General features: G+C 33.6%; 1 long non-coding RNA gene across 1 annotated transcript; it reads left to right on the top strand.

Moving 5' to 3' along the window:
• Window positions 1-3,670: 3,670 nt before the first annotated feature.
• Window positions 3,671-13,828, top strand: LOC139096527 (uncharacterized). Its single transcript, XR_011544985.1, has 3 exons — window positions 3,671-3,762; window positions 3,877-3,908; window positions 13,418-13,828. It is a non-coding gene; the product is annotated as an uncharacterized lncRNA (long non-coding RNA).
• Window positions 13,829-14,636: the final 808 nt, after the last annotated feature.

Here is a 14,636-nt window from a genome sequence, read left to right as displayed (position 1 = left end):
TAACAAACATTCTATCAAGATCAGTGAGAGAGCAATGAGCTGTAATGATCTAATTGAGACTGTAATGAAAATTTTTAAAGTTCGTCATCTCGAGAACTGTTTTCACAATTATGAAAGATATTAAAGTCCTCCTGTCGAGTCTCAAACCAATGATCACATGGTCGGCGTTGCAATAAAGTAAAACTAATTCGCCATAAATAGTTTGACTTGCTGCCAAATAAAATTCAGTGAAATGCGTTCCATTAAGAGGGTCATGCTGGCTTAAAGACATTGGTTTTTCATGATTTACTCGCGAAGTATCATTCGGTCGTTAAATATCTTGGTATTTTATTTAGACAACATAAACTTCCAGTCTGACAAAATTAACCGACATTCTCAACATTTCTAGTTATAATTTACTCACAAGAAAATACCAAAAGAATGCCGAAAAAGAATAGAGTAGAGACTCTCTAGCCATCAAAAAAAAATCACTATATTTTTGTTTTGTTATTCTTATTGCCATTGCGCTGTGTGTGCTGCCATTGCCGTTCTGCTATTCATTTTAAAACTATGATTTATCAACGAAATGGCATATTCATTGTTAATTCTTTCTCACTCTTTCTTCAATTTCTTGTGTGTTGTGCTGTTGTGCAAAAAATCGCACGATCGTTTCGTTCAATTTTCGGTCTATCCTAGATGCTAGAACCCAGTTGATGATCTCATCGCGCATTCTACATCGCATGGTTTATTATTATTGCTTGTTTTTTTGCTCATTTAGATTTTAAAATTGAATTTTTTTTTTCTCTTTACTTCAAGTCATTTTCTTCTAGGAATTAACAAATCATGTATGCTTATTGCAGTAATTTGTGACTAGCTCAACACACAAATGTAGCACTCCTATTTAAATAATAAGAGATATTTTCTGTTCTTTATTATTTTTTTTGTGTGTGCTTCCTTTGCCTTTTACCACTTGGAAACTTTTTTTAATGGATATGGGTGACGTGATCATCGATGAGCACTGGTTATTCATTGAAGGATGATTTAATGAGATTTTATCTAAACTGATTTTACTTCTTAGATTGATGGGGAATAATTTAGAAGCATCGTTGATTAAAATTGAATGTTCTAAGGTGCTCTTAAGTTGAATTATGCTGGAGGTATCTAAACGAGATGTCAAATTTGAATATAATCTGATAAAATCTCTGAAAACGTATAAAGACTGCTGATTAGTTGGTTTTGAGCTAGTTTTCATTAATTTAGATCGACTATGAATTTGCACAAAACGAGCTTTCTTTCATTAATTCGTTTGATAGAAAATATTGTGGAATATTGTATCATATCATGTTCGCTAGGGCACCACAATGTCGTCGTTTTAACGGGAGGACGCCAATATGTTTGATGGCACCACGACGACTGATTTTAAGCAATTTTAAATGGCATATCCTAATATTCGTCACATTATGCCTCGTTTCTTCGCTCAGGATAGACAAAACTGTCAGTTTTGGAGCAGGACTTCTCTCGGAAAGCACACGGCGTATAAATGGCCAAAAATTCGAACCAAAATTTGTGTGATTCTGATACTAGAAGAGTTATGATGAAATTTTTTCTCAAGCTAGATTCAAGTCAGCCTGGAATAGAATTTTTCATCAATTTCTAATTCATGTGTTTTGCGAGTCTGTGGCTAAATGATAAACTACATTACATAAGCTTCAAAGCAGGGTCGGCACGGCTCTATTGTTAAAGCGGCACCACTGAAGTCTGGTCTGGACCAAAACTTCTCTCCAAAAATACGACATTACCAAAAAATTGTAAAGACCATGTAATTTAAACACCAATTCATTCCTTCCTCCCTCCCATCAACTCTAAAAAACCTCCCCGACCAAAAACCATAACAGCCATAATAAAAATTCCCAAAACGACACAAAATGACAAATTTTTCATCAAATTTTAATTACAATTACGCAATTGACAATTTATCTATCCATTTTCTATACTACACACCGACATTTGTTATGAAGACATAGACACTGTCTAGAATGCAATTTTCACGTATTGTTTGAATAATTTTACATGAAAAATTCATTTCAATGTCTCATCAGAGACACACCATTTCGCTGAGGTATAGATAGACATTCTCATATCAATAAAACTGAATGAGATTTTTTTGTTCACACTTTCTGGCTGTTTTCTGGTGTCAGAGGCAACCAAAAAAAAAAATGAAAAACAGCAATTAAGTTAAATTGGAAAAGATGAAAACTGGTTGATTGTTAATTTAGTTTGTGCTATATAGGAACAAAATATTTCGGTCTATATAGATAGATGTCGGAGATACAGTTTCTAATGGTATCAATGTCAATTGTAAAATGACACAAAATGTCATTAAAAATAAAGAGAATGAGATAGGAAATGAGTGAAGTTGTTATGATAAAAAAAATATTATGATTGTGCGTTTGATAGACATTTTAACATGCTTGGATACTAGTGTCTAAATTGGTTGTATTTAATGTTTGATTGGCGCCTAAGTTAATTATTACTGCACCCGAGCGACTCAAATGAAGAATATTCCGCCATGGATCTTTTGAGGCACTGCTGAACCTCTTATGTTGGCATCAACAGGGAGCCACCTATTTTTGGAAGTCAAAGGCCACTGCTCTACCATTTAGGCTCCTGATTCCATTTCACCGCTCCATATGGTATTAATAAAAGAGGCTTAGAGAAGCCCTAAAAGCTATAAGGACTTAAAATGTCAGTTCTGAACAAGCAGTGGAGTTTCGGAAGAGAAAATTGTATTTTTGGTTAGTTTTTCTAGTCATAGACACTGGAATTGATCCTAATAATTGTTTATTTTAGGGTAATTCTATCCCTTTAGGAAAACTTGGCATAATATCAAGTTCGGTGGTAAGGAACCTTACTTAATTACTTCCTTGGCTGGGACGCACGAGGGCCCATTGCCGCGCGTAGGGAATGTCTGAAGACAGCTCTATCATTCGAAACCTTCTGCCAATTCGGGATATTAAGGACTCGGGGATTAAAAGACTGGTCTAGTTAATACCTAGACTTACGGCCGACAAACGACCTTTTCCTGTAAAACGTTTCGTAAGACATGACATTAATAGGCTGTACGTCTAGATATTAGCTGTGAAGTTGTCTTCTCCGGTATAGACTGACTCAAACCATTTTTTGATTGGCACAATACTTCCGAGTGTACAAAAATTCGTCAGAACTAGTCATCAACTGGACATTAACTTGCAATCAGACCCCAGATTAACCTAACCAGACCCCAGACCTCAATAATCCCCAAAATACATCATACATTTTAAAACATACTCCCAAAAACCATATCAATCACTCTAAAAATTCATAATTTACCGAAACACACATAATTTTGTGGATGAATTACTGCTTCAAATTCATAGAAAACCCAAACCTAGTGATTCACCCAGAAACTCAAGTACTTAAACATCACATTAATATTTCTAAAATTTATTTTTTATGCAAAGAAACAATCCACAGGAACATAAAAAAAAAGCCAGCATTCATCACATCTATTTAATTTTTATTGCGTTTACAAAGTTCAACTATGTAACCATACACATTCATATTCATTTCACGGTAGTGCTTTAATTTTTCAAACATTAAAAATTTTTTAGATCATAAAAAACTAGATGTAGTAGCAAATGGGGAAGTTAGAAATAAAGTTAAGCTGATTAATGCGCATAATTGATGCTTTTGAACACACAATTTGCAAAAACGGCGTAAAGAGATAAGATATTTGGATCTTAGGTTAGTATGTTAGTTTCCACTTGATAGAAGCTATAGGCCAAGCGGTCTAGGCTTACCACCAAAGTCATGTCAGCCCGATACATTTTTCACTTTTTCATTGCAATTTCTCTTCAGGAAAACGTCTCCAACCATCTGGTTTTAATGAAGTAAGTACATTTTTGAATCCAGCCAGCAAGGGTTAAGGTCGTAGTCTTTGGATCTTATTTAAATGCCGAAATCATGGAAATTTTTGGGATTTTTTTCATGAAAAATCATAGAAAATTGAAGAATTTATGGACGAAAATTCTGTCCATAAAAACAAAATTTGATTCCCAAAACTAACTGAATGCGTCCCTAGCTTAGAGTACTACTGTGCCGCCGTGTTCTGGACATGGAGTGAAGGCGCTTTAACAACAAGAAGACAATTTGAGATAATGTGCAGTTGATGACCAGACTAGGGATCTATTTGAAGTCTATTTAATGACTAGACTTCAGGTCTAGTTGACATAATGACTAGTTATCTAGTTAATAACTTGACACAGTTGTCCATTCGGGAACGGAAGCACAATGGCTGGAATTGGCCAATTTTTAAGGTAGAAAATTAATTTTACCTCAACGTTCTGTTTTCAAACTCCCAATATCACCAAGAACCCCCCACTCAATAATTAAACATCTCCAAAAAATCACTTTAACATCCAAAGCAGACAATCTGTTTTTACATGCTCTAAAATCAACAACTTGCTAAAAAATTCCAACCTATCTAATGTTAAAGAAGAAGACAAAATGAAAAAGAAAATGTTAAGTAAATAGATTCAACATTACAAATTCTAATTACACAATTGCATTAATTTCTTTTACTACTCAGCAGCAGCAGCCAAAAAAAAAGTGAATTTTTAAGCAGGTAGATTAGATATCAAAAAAAAGCAACAAAATAGAATTTTTACACAGCATTTTGTAGCTCATAATCTATTTTTAAAGCACTACGCTTGCTTAGTTGTAAACTTGATCATAATAAAAAAATTATTCAATTTTTTTTACTTAATTCTGGCCAAACGAGCAGCACAAAAACAATCCGAAAAGTTTTTCATGCGTTTTGCAATTTAAAACTGAACAACACACACAAAATGTTAATGAAACAAAGGCAAAAAAGAAGAATTAACACTCAAATTTTGTTGTTGTTGCTGTGTGTTGTTTAACGCAGGCTGACGTGGCTAGAAACGCGTTTTGCTTCGCAATATCTGCACAATTCAAGGTCAATTCTAAACGTGTTGAATTTTGTGTGTTTTTGTTAGACATCAAACTTGGTCGATTCTGTTCTATTCAATAGAAAAATAGCAAGCAATAAATTTTGGGTTCTAGAGTCTAAAAATTATCTTTTTGTTGGCTGTTCGCATTTTCGTTGCGCATGAATCATGAGATTTTATTAGAATTGACAGGAATTTAGAGTTGCAAATTCAATTTTAATTCAACTTTAAATTGCAAAATCAGCTTTAAATTTCCCTAAATAATTATAAATCCATTAAGTTCACAGCTTAGCAACTTCATCTTACTCCATTACATCTCAAAACCTTCGCTATTTTCATCACAATATTACATAACATCCGTATATGACCCTTTACCAATTCTAAATTTTAAGATTCTAGATTCTCAAAGATTTTTGTTAAGCAGTCTCTAGATTCCACATGCGATTATATATAAAAAAGAGTCTATTGAGTGCGTCTTATAAGTAGCCTCACGACGAAGGTAACAATTAAAAGAGAACCAAAATTGAATCTCATATAGAATAAGAAAAAAAATAAAAGTTTCAAGTTGGAAGTGATTTCTGGGTAGAAGTAAACGCATGTTTTAGAAGGGCTGATAATATTGAATGAAATGTTTTCGGTAAGATGGATATGTTGTTAAAAGACCTTTTCCCTCGCAGATACTTGAATTTTGAGCAGAGTTGGCAGGACTCAGATGTGGACGCGCTTCCACTGAAGTCAGGACTCCAAAAGAAAAGTGAAGTGCGACTCCACAAATTTCGGAATTTGGAATCCGGAACTTTTGGAGTCTTCAGGACTTTTTGAGTCTTGATTTCATCAAAATCGGTGTCCGAGGATTGTCCTTAACATCAATATCCTTGCTTATTTCCATCAAAAATTTGCATTTTAAAAAAAGTCGACACAATTCCACCATTTTCGTGCATTTAGAAGCAATTTCCTGCCTGTTTCTACAAAAATCGTTATTAAGTACTGCGAGGATGCATATATGCTCAGCTAAACAAACCCAAATAGCATAAGTCGATTAATCGAGCAATAATCCGTCCCAAGGGCAGTTAGGATCTGTCTTGATGCCAGATTTTAGATCGATTAATCGATTTGTTCATTTCGGGTAAGTTTTATAAATCTGACTTTGAAGATGGCAGAAGACGGTCAAAGAATTAATGAAAGAAAGCTGTAGGAAGAGACAATATTGCACTGGGATGTAGAAAGCATAAGAAATTGACATGTGGTAACAAGCGATAGATCTAGTTTAAGGTTCCATATTTCACTATACCTAGAATTAAAACCCTAGCAAATTGAATAGTTTTTTCCCAAAAGGTTGAAGTTTGCCCCTGCCTGGAATCAGATAGATCCTGATAGATGATCTATGTTACATCATCCATGTTAGATCATCAAGCTAAATCAGATTTCTATCTTTCCTAAATCACACACTTCCCCATTAATAGACATCATGCTTACCTTTCCATCCACCACATTACAATAATTCTAAGCTAATTGTTGAATTATTCAGAATGACTAGATGAGATTGTAGAAGGATAGAGAAGTGACCATATAATGATGGTATGAAATATGAAGGCATCTATATCCACCTATGATGATGATGATTTAAAAGAATAACTAGAAAAATAAAATAATAATTATTGAGAGCTAGCTTTGCAGAAAGTTAAACATTAGTTGAACATTTAATGAGCTTCATTCTCGCATACATATTTCTGAATTGCTTATTTTTGGATGAATTATTGCAAACCAAAATGATAGAAAAGAAGAAAATGCTTTTTTTTTGCTATGTCCATTAAAATTCTCAAGTTATGAGTGTTAATTGAGAGCCGTAGAATATTTATGAAAATTTATTGTTGCTTTCTTATTCCTTCTAAACTTTTTTCTTGCATTTTAATTTCATACTGATGACGTCAGCTCTAATTTTTTAGAAAAGCCTGCTGAGAGACACTTTCTAGGAATGAAAATTGAAATTTTACAAGACCACATTTTATTGTGACTATAAGAATCCCATGAACAACAAACCTTTAGCTTATTCTAACAACCGAACAAATTCCTAATTAAATTTACCCATGAAGGTCATCACGAAAGAAAATAAATTCATTAAGGGATTAAAAATTCATAGACAAGTACATAGAGCAGTGGTGGGAAACCTGTTTTGTTTCGTCGCACATTTTTAGCAAAATGTTTTACGGCACACCATTGTCATTTTAGCATGCCGCGTGACATCAATGTGACAAAGGCATGTGATTATTACATGTGACAAGAGACAACAACATTATTGTCGCACGAACAATTTTCTTAAGGTGTGCCGTGACAGAAAATGGTCATGTGACACCAATGTGGCAACTACATGTGACATGTGACATGAAACAACCACAATATTGTGCCGAGAGCAACTTTCTAAAGGTGTACCGTGGTGAAGTGACACCAATGTGATAATGAGTTATGTGATATTAAACAACAGAATTAGTGTGTCGCGAACCACTTTTTAAAGGCGTGCTGAGACACAAAAAAGTTCACATGATACCAATATGACAGTGGCATTTGGCATGTGACAAACACATCTGACATGAGACAGAGATATTGAAGTTTCGGCAAATAATATTCTTGAGGTAAGTGGTGACTCAAATAGGGTCATGTGACACCATTGCGACAGTAGCATGTGGCATATGACAGTGAAATTTGTGTCTGTAGAGCAATTTTCTATGTGTGTGTCGTGACACAAATAAGGTCAAATGATACTAATGTGACAATGACATGTCATATACAGAGATGTGCCACGGCACAAAAAATATTATGTGACACCAATGTGTCTGTGACATTGATGTTCCGCATCACAAAAGTTGCCCACAACTGATTCATAGACTAAGTGAATCTCTATGATTTCATTTAACCTGTATGATGTTGTTCAAGGTCAGAATTGTAATAATACCATGCTTGATCTTTGTGCTAACCATTTACAAGTAGACTGAAGGGATTTATTTGATGTTAGTGAGTGCCGAAGGGCAAAAAAGAAGAAGAATATTCAATGGAATGAAAGAGAACTTGTTAGTTTGAGATGAGAATTTATTGTTTGAAAATTTATTGAAGAACATTCTTGAATTGAATATTTAGATATGAATTCTTAAGCAGCTTGACTGTTCAAAAATCGAAAGTATCAAATGGAAAAACGTGTCATTTTATTGGAAGTTTTTTTTTCTAGATAAGCTGAGTCATTTTACGGACTTGTTAAATGTATTCCTCGAATTCCTGTCTTTACGCAAAATAGCATACATCCCACGCAGACTGTGTAACTTGATACTTGAACAACATTTTCATTTATTTTCAAACCAGTCTTTTTTTTCAGCTGCGATTAAAAACTTTCATCAAGTTTTGCTTATTTTCTATTGAGCCACAGGCATTTTTGTCATTCTGATATGTTGATGTATATATTTAATTAGTATTTGAACAGTCAATCAAATGTATGATAGCTATGGTGATCAGTACCTACCGCTGACAAAACATAAGTAGAAGAAATATTGTAAGAAATTTTAGTCATTTCTAATCTATTTATGCTGTACTGTTGAATATTTGGGTCATTTGTTGATTATTACATTAGATTCTAGTAAAGGAACGATCAGAAATTGCCGTATACGTGTGACGAGAATCAACGAGAAAGCATTCGAGTCCGACTCGACTTTTCTTGAGACCGAGCCAGGGTCAATAGTGTCGATTGGCCGACACTTGTTATGGGATTGAAGATCTAAAAAGCTATACTCAGTGTTAAGTAATTTACGAACATTCTTTAACTATGATGTTCAAATTTAGATCCTGATTATTGAGTAACTTATAGTATAAGTATCCACAGAGTTCGAAGTCGAGTCGAGTCACCTTGAGTTGTCTCAAAAAAACCAATCTACTCGAGTCGACTTGAAGTCGAGTTCATTTGAGTCGATTCGAGTCGACTCAACCATATCGACTTCGAGCTCTGATAATCCATAAGTATCGTTCATACTATCTACATACCCTATTTAGATACATCCATGACTACTCCAAGGAAGGGTTCGTCTAAGAACTGCAGATGTAGGCCTGCAATTCTTGTATATTTTATGTTCATGCTTGCAGTTATGGGTTGTATCTTATATTTCATCCAAGGCTGCAGGCCTGCCAATTTTGATAAAAGGCTTTCAATTTAGGACAAACCCTCTTTTAATAGATAAATTATACCAGAGGATTTTCACAAAAAATTGGGACTTTTTAAGCAGTAAGCGAGAAAAGTGCAGTAGCGTTCTGATAAAAATATAACGACCATCATATCAGTAGATGTATATCGGGGGAGGATAATGGTAATCAAAATCGGATTTTGATCAAGGATTTTGTGAGAAAAAATCGACTATATAAAATCTTGACAAAATCAGAGTCGACTTCAAGCACTGCAAAATCCTTTGAAGATAAAATCTTCATTTTCCATCAGACTAACTTCAATTATATCAAAAAATTTATTGTTCTACATCAATTAAAACCGCGATAAACCTTCATCTCAATCTCATTATTTAATATATCCCATAAACTCCCAAGCCTTAATAATTCACCAAATATGGTCAACATCAATCATCTAGGATACAATCCCTCATAATCAATAAGTATTCTTTCTTTTTAAAATATATTTTTTGTTCAAAAATAGTCAAATCATGCATGCAAAATATGATATGTATCCTGTCAAAAAAAAAAAAAAGTTCTCTCAATAACATGAATGCCTAACTACGGGATTTCCAACAATAATCCTAATGAAATGATCGCGATAATGGAAAATAACCAGCACCAAAACGCAATAATTAGAAAACGTCATTCTAATTTATCTTTACAATTCATTCTTCGTCCCATTCACTGTATAATCCGCATGTATAAAGCTCTTATATAAGAACTAGACGAAGTAAATTCAAAACAGCACTATTCACCTTCTATAAGATATCTTCAATGTTTTATTTTTCTTCCTACTTTTAAAAAAAGTTCTTCTTTTATGCTGTTCATTAGAATATAAGAGATATACACTTCTATTCGAGAATAGAATAGAATAGATGAATATTAAAATGGCAATAGAAGGCATACAAAAAATGTTGATTTTTTGCAAGCTCTTGAATAGATTGAAGAAGAGAGAAACCGCACATATTCATCAAAATTGCCGCATTGTGAGTTGAAATTATTATTATAAACTTTTTATTCTATCCTAAAAGAAGAAATCTATTGAACATTTCAAGTGTTTGTGGATAGTTAGAAATTTTATACTGCAGACAATTTAATTCAATTTTTATTAGAGGAGATTATAAAAGGGAGGTTGAGCATGGTGGCCAAGACACTGTGTGGTTGATATGAAAATTTCACAAGAACCAATATAATTTCAAAACAGAAGTGAGGCTCCGCCGGGATCCCGTCCCCCTTCTATCATATCTTTATTCACTTCTGTTAAACGATATCAGTAACTGAATTAGTAAAGCATACTCGAATAGCACAAATACTTACTTACGTACTGGAATCATGCTCCGACTTGGAGCCTAGGTTGCTACAAAATGCTGTCCATCTGACTCTATTGCAGGCTGTATCACAAAGCTTGTACAAATTCTCTGTTTTGACATCTTAATTCTTCATAACCTTCCTACGCCATGTTGCGCTTGGAACACTTAGACGGGTTTTTCCTTGAGGATTCCAACCAAGGGCAGTATAGCAAACCTGTATCTCCCCCAGCTACAACACTATTCCATTTTCAATAGCACAAATAGCTTAATTTATCAAAAATTGGGCTCTGAGTCAGTATAGTTTTGGCTTGGTGTTGGATACAGTTTAAATCCAGTACCATGGCAGAGTCACAGTCTGATTCCCAATTTTGGACGAATTAGCCGTCTTGGGCTCATGTGTCAGCATAAGCTATGAATTGTAACTGTCTAAGTTTCGATCCTGGGTCAACTTAAGTTAAAGTTCGGAAGAAAATTCCCGTCATAAAGATTATGCCAACAAATTTGATTCCAATATGTTAAAGCCCATCATTTTGAAATACTGGATTCAAAACATACCTGCCAAGTAAACAAGCAAGAAATTCCATAATAAATAAGTCTCAATCTCCAAAGATAATAATCTCGAGTATAACAAGTTGCGTTTACTCCAAGTTTACTCAACCGTATATCTAACTATAAACTTGACTTTTGAAGAAATTACTATAATATGTCAACAGGTATGCCAAGTTGGTGTCAAGTTTAAAATTCGGCATAAAGTCGACAAATCTCAGCCTAAACCATTTGGAAATGATGAGTCCTTTATATTTTGTCATTACTGTACTTAGCACAAGTCGGGTAATCGAGTCAGAGCATCAAGTCAGCGTCACGCCGGCCTAGGGCTAGATTTTTGGTCAATTAACCGATATGTGATATTCATGTATGATTGAATAAATGCTATAAACAGCCAAAAACAGCTGTTCTTCACTAATCAGCATCCAAAATTCATGTCATCACTCAGAAAAAAACGCATCGAATTCTCCCGAAATTTCCCACAAGAGCACTAAATATGTATGTGGATTGCTATTCTAAATTCACATTTTACTGCTTACCAAATAAACAAAAAAAAATGCCAACAAAGAAGAAAATAGCAACAAAATATCGCATATATGACGATCATGATGTGGCATCAGCACAAAATGCGATGATGGAAGTATAGGCGAAGTTAATTCAACACACAGCAGAAAAAAAGTTCTTTTTATATCTACTTCTTATTCCACTTCTTGCTGCTTGCGTTTGAAAAAAAAAATAGCAAATAGAAAAAAATAGAATGTATATTGCATTAAGATTAACGACCGCTTCGCTTCTAAGGTTATTCAAGTCAAACGAATTTTTTTTTTTTCGTGTGTGCTGCGCTAATGTATTAGATATTTTTTTATTATATTTTCTTCTCTCTTGTACACTCTATTGCTGCTGTTGTTGATGCCTTTGCTCGCACTAAAGTCATGAATATTAAGAAATGAGTATATAAAAAAAATACATCCCGGCAACACAAAATAGTTTATTCACTTTTCTACATTCTAGCTTTTTTGTTTAAAAGAGCAACTTGAATGATGTGAGTGCTTTTGCAAGAATTTTAGAACCTGTTTGGAAAGGATGTGTTATAATTAATAGTTTAACGCATTTTTTGGACTCTAAAACACATTTAGACATCATCTGCAAGTCTTTATGCAGTGTTCTTACTTTGTTAACTTCAAATATCAATTAAAAGTCTTAACAGTCAAAGCTTGCATGCTTTTATGTTAAAGAATGACCGTTGGAATACCTTAGAGCGACCCTTTATCTTTGCCTATTTGAGAGGTTTTTAAACCCCGGAATCAAACTATACTGAATCCCATATCATTCCATTCCCAGTATTGAAAACCATAATCAATTGTAATCCAAAGCCTCCCTTTAATTACCTTTTAACTAGAGAATTTCTAATTGACTCTTTTACTTAGTTTGTACAAATTATGCAATTGTTCGCATTTTAAGCTGATATTCTTTCATCACTGTTCTGTGAACAAGTATCTTTCTGAACTCCTGATTTTCATTTCTCTTACGGATTCCAATCAAGTACCTGCGTAACTAACATGTGTTTTTGTCCAAGCAATGAAATGTATTTCTATCTCAGCAACGTTTATCACTGGTTATCATTTTGCAAATTTCAATACAAATCATTGCACTGTCTTTATGCTTTGAACATAGTTGACTAGACTACAGGAGTTGGACTTCACTATACTTTAAATGGATTCCAAAGTCCCCTAACAGGCAAAGAGTATGCATTCGTAGTACACCTGTTAGGTGCCTGTTAGGTGTCTGACTACAACGAACTGTAACGACTCTTTTTTTAGAGTCTGACTCCAGTGGAGTTCTGGCCAATGAAGTCGGACTTCATAATGTTGTTCTCAACTCTGAGTTTAAGCTGATTTAAGTATTGTAATAAAATGATGAAAAACAACGTTTTTGAACAGCATAAATCTTGTAGTCTATCAAAAAATCCGGATCCAAGCCGGAACACGGAGTCGCATCTTCCAGATGTCGTATTTTGGATCAATTGACCCGACTTGTTCTATTCGGCATTTTTGATCTAATCTGTGTGACTGCAAACAAACTACAATAAGAATGTATGTAAATCTCACTTACTACATAAATCAAGAAGTTCATCCTTTACATGCAAATCTAGACAATAAGATTCCATTTCATCTGTAAATTTACATTACTTGTTAATGACCCCCTAATTACATTATCTAACACGACTAAAACATTCATTAAAGGGTATCAGAAGTAGCATTAACAAGAACTAAAGTTCATGTATATGTATATCCAAAGTATATCCAAAACAACCCACCTAAGCCATAAGAATTCAACACAAAAAAAGACCAAATAATTGCATAAATATATTTCTAGCTCTATCCAACAACAGCAACAACAACAACAACGTAAAATGGCAATGAACAAAAAGCAGTGCCTATAGCAAGAGTCAATGTACCTTCAATGTCAATAAATGCGCGTAGAAGAGAAGAAAAAAAATTTTTTGTTTCCTGGTTGAACTATACAGCATAAACTTTGTTGTGTGCAGATACACAAAAAATAAGGAAGCAATAATCATTATGTTGCCTGGCTGCGGTTGCTGTTGCTTATTTTTCTGTGTATTATGCGTGAATGATATTAAAAATTTATTTATAAATTACTGCAAATGACCATAGAATGTGCTTTTAACAGATGATAATTAAGTTTTTTTTTTCTCATTAAATATTTAATTTGGTTTTAATTTATGATAGCAAATTAATTGTCATGTTTTCTTGTTAAGACATCCAATTCAGATCTTTTATGTCTTTCATTTTATTGCTTTTTTTTTTTGAAAATATTTTTTTTTTGCAATATTTAAATTAGAAAATAACTTTTTTATTGCGTTGTATGCGTTTTAATATGGAATGACATCTGATGACTAGCTTTTTTGTCAATATTTTGGAATCAGTAAACAACATGTAGCGTTTGATGCTGTGAATTAAAAAAATAATTTTATATGTATCTTTATAAACTACAAAAATTTGGATAAATTAAAATAAAATTAAGAAATGCAAAATTTTAAAGCCTCTTGTGTCTTAATTGATTATATCCTGTATACAGGTGTGTATTTAGGAAGATGCTTTGAAGATCTAACCAATCGACAGAATTAAAGGCGTATCCACTGAGCCATATCTTCTTTCCAACCCCTTTCTCCTTCCCTCAATTTTCTGGATTTCTTCAATTTGTAAGAGTTTTTTGAAGAAAATTTTAAACGCTCCTAAATTTTTTGCGTTTTATACAAATTTCAAGTATTTCCTCCCTAAAAAAAATCTGGGTATCCCGCTTGCCAAAAATGTAAAAGTCTCCGACCATGCACTGATAATAAGCTTTTAAGGCTCTATCAAAGCTCTTTTGCTAACAATAAATGAAAGCCGTCTATTTACTTACTTATTGACTTACTGGAACCGTGCCCAGACTTGGAGCCTAGGTTGCTACAAAATGCTCTCCATCTGACTCTGTTGCTGACCTCTCTATTTGGTTGCTATTAGGACTTATTAAATAGTAAATAATTAAATAGATTTTGACATCTATAAGTCTATCTTTCAGCTATTTGACA

Source organism: Chironomus tepperi, unplaced genomic scaffold (assembly GCF_022539635.2).
Source record: "Chironomus tepperi strain 1889 unplaced genomic scaffold, CSIRO-AGI_Ctep_v1 contig_394, whole genome shotgun sequence".
Taxonomy (NCBI): Eukaryota; Metazoa; Arthropoda; class Insecta; order Diptera; family Chironomidae; genus Chironomus; species Chironomus tepperi.
Note: the sequence above shows the minus strand (reverse complement) of the source record. Positions and strands in the feature narration are given on the sequence as shown.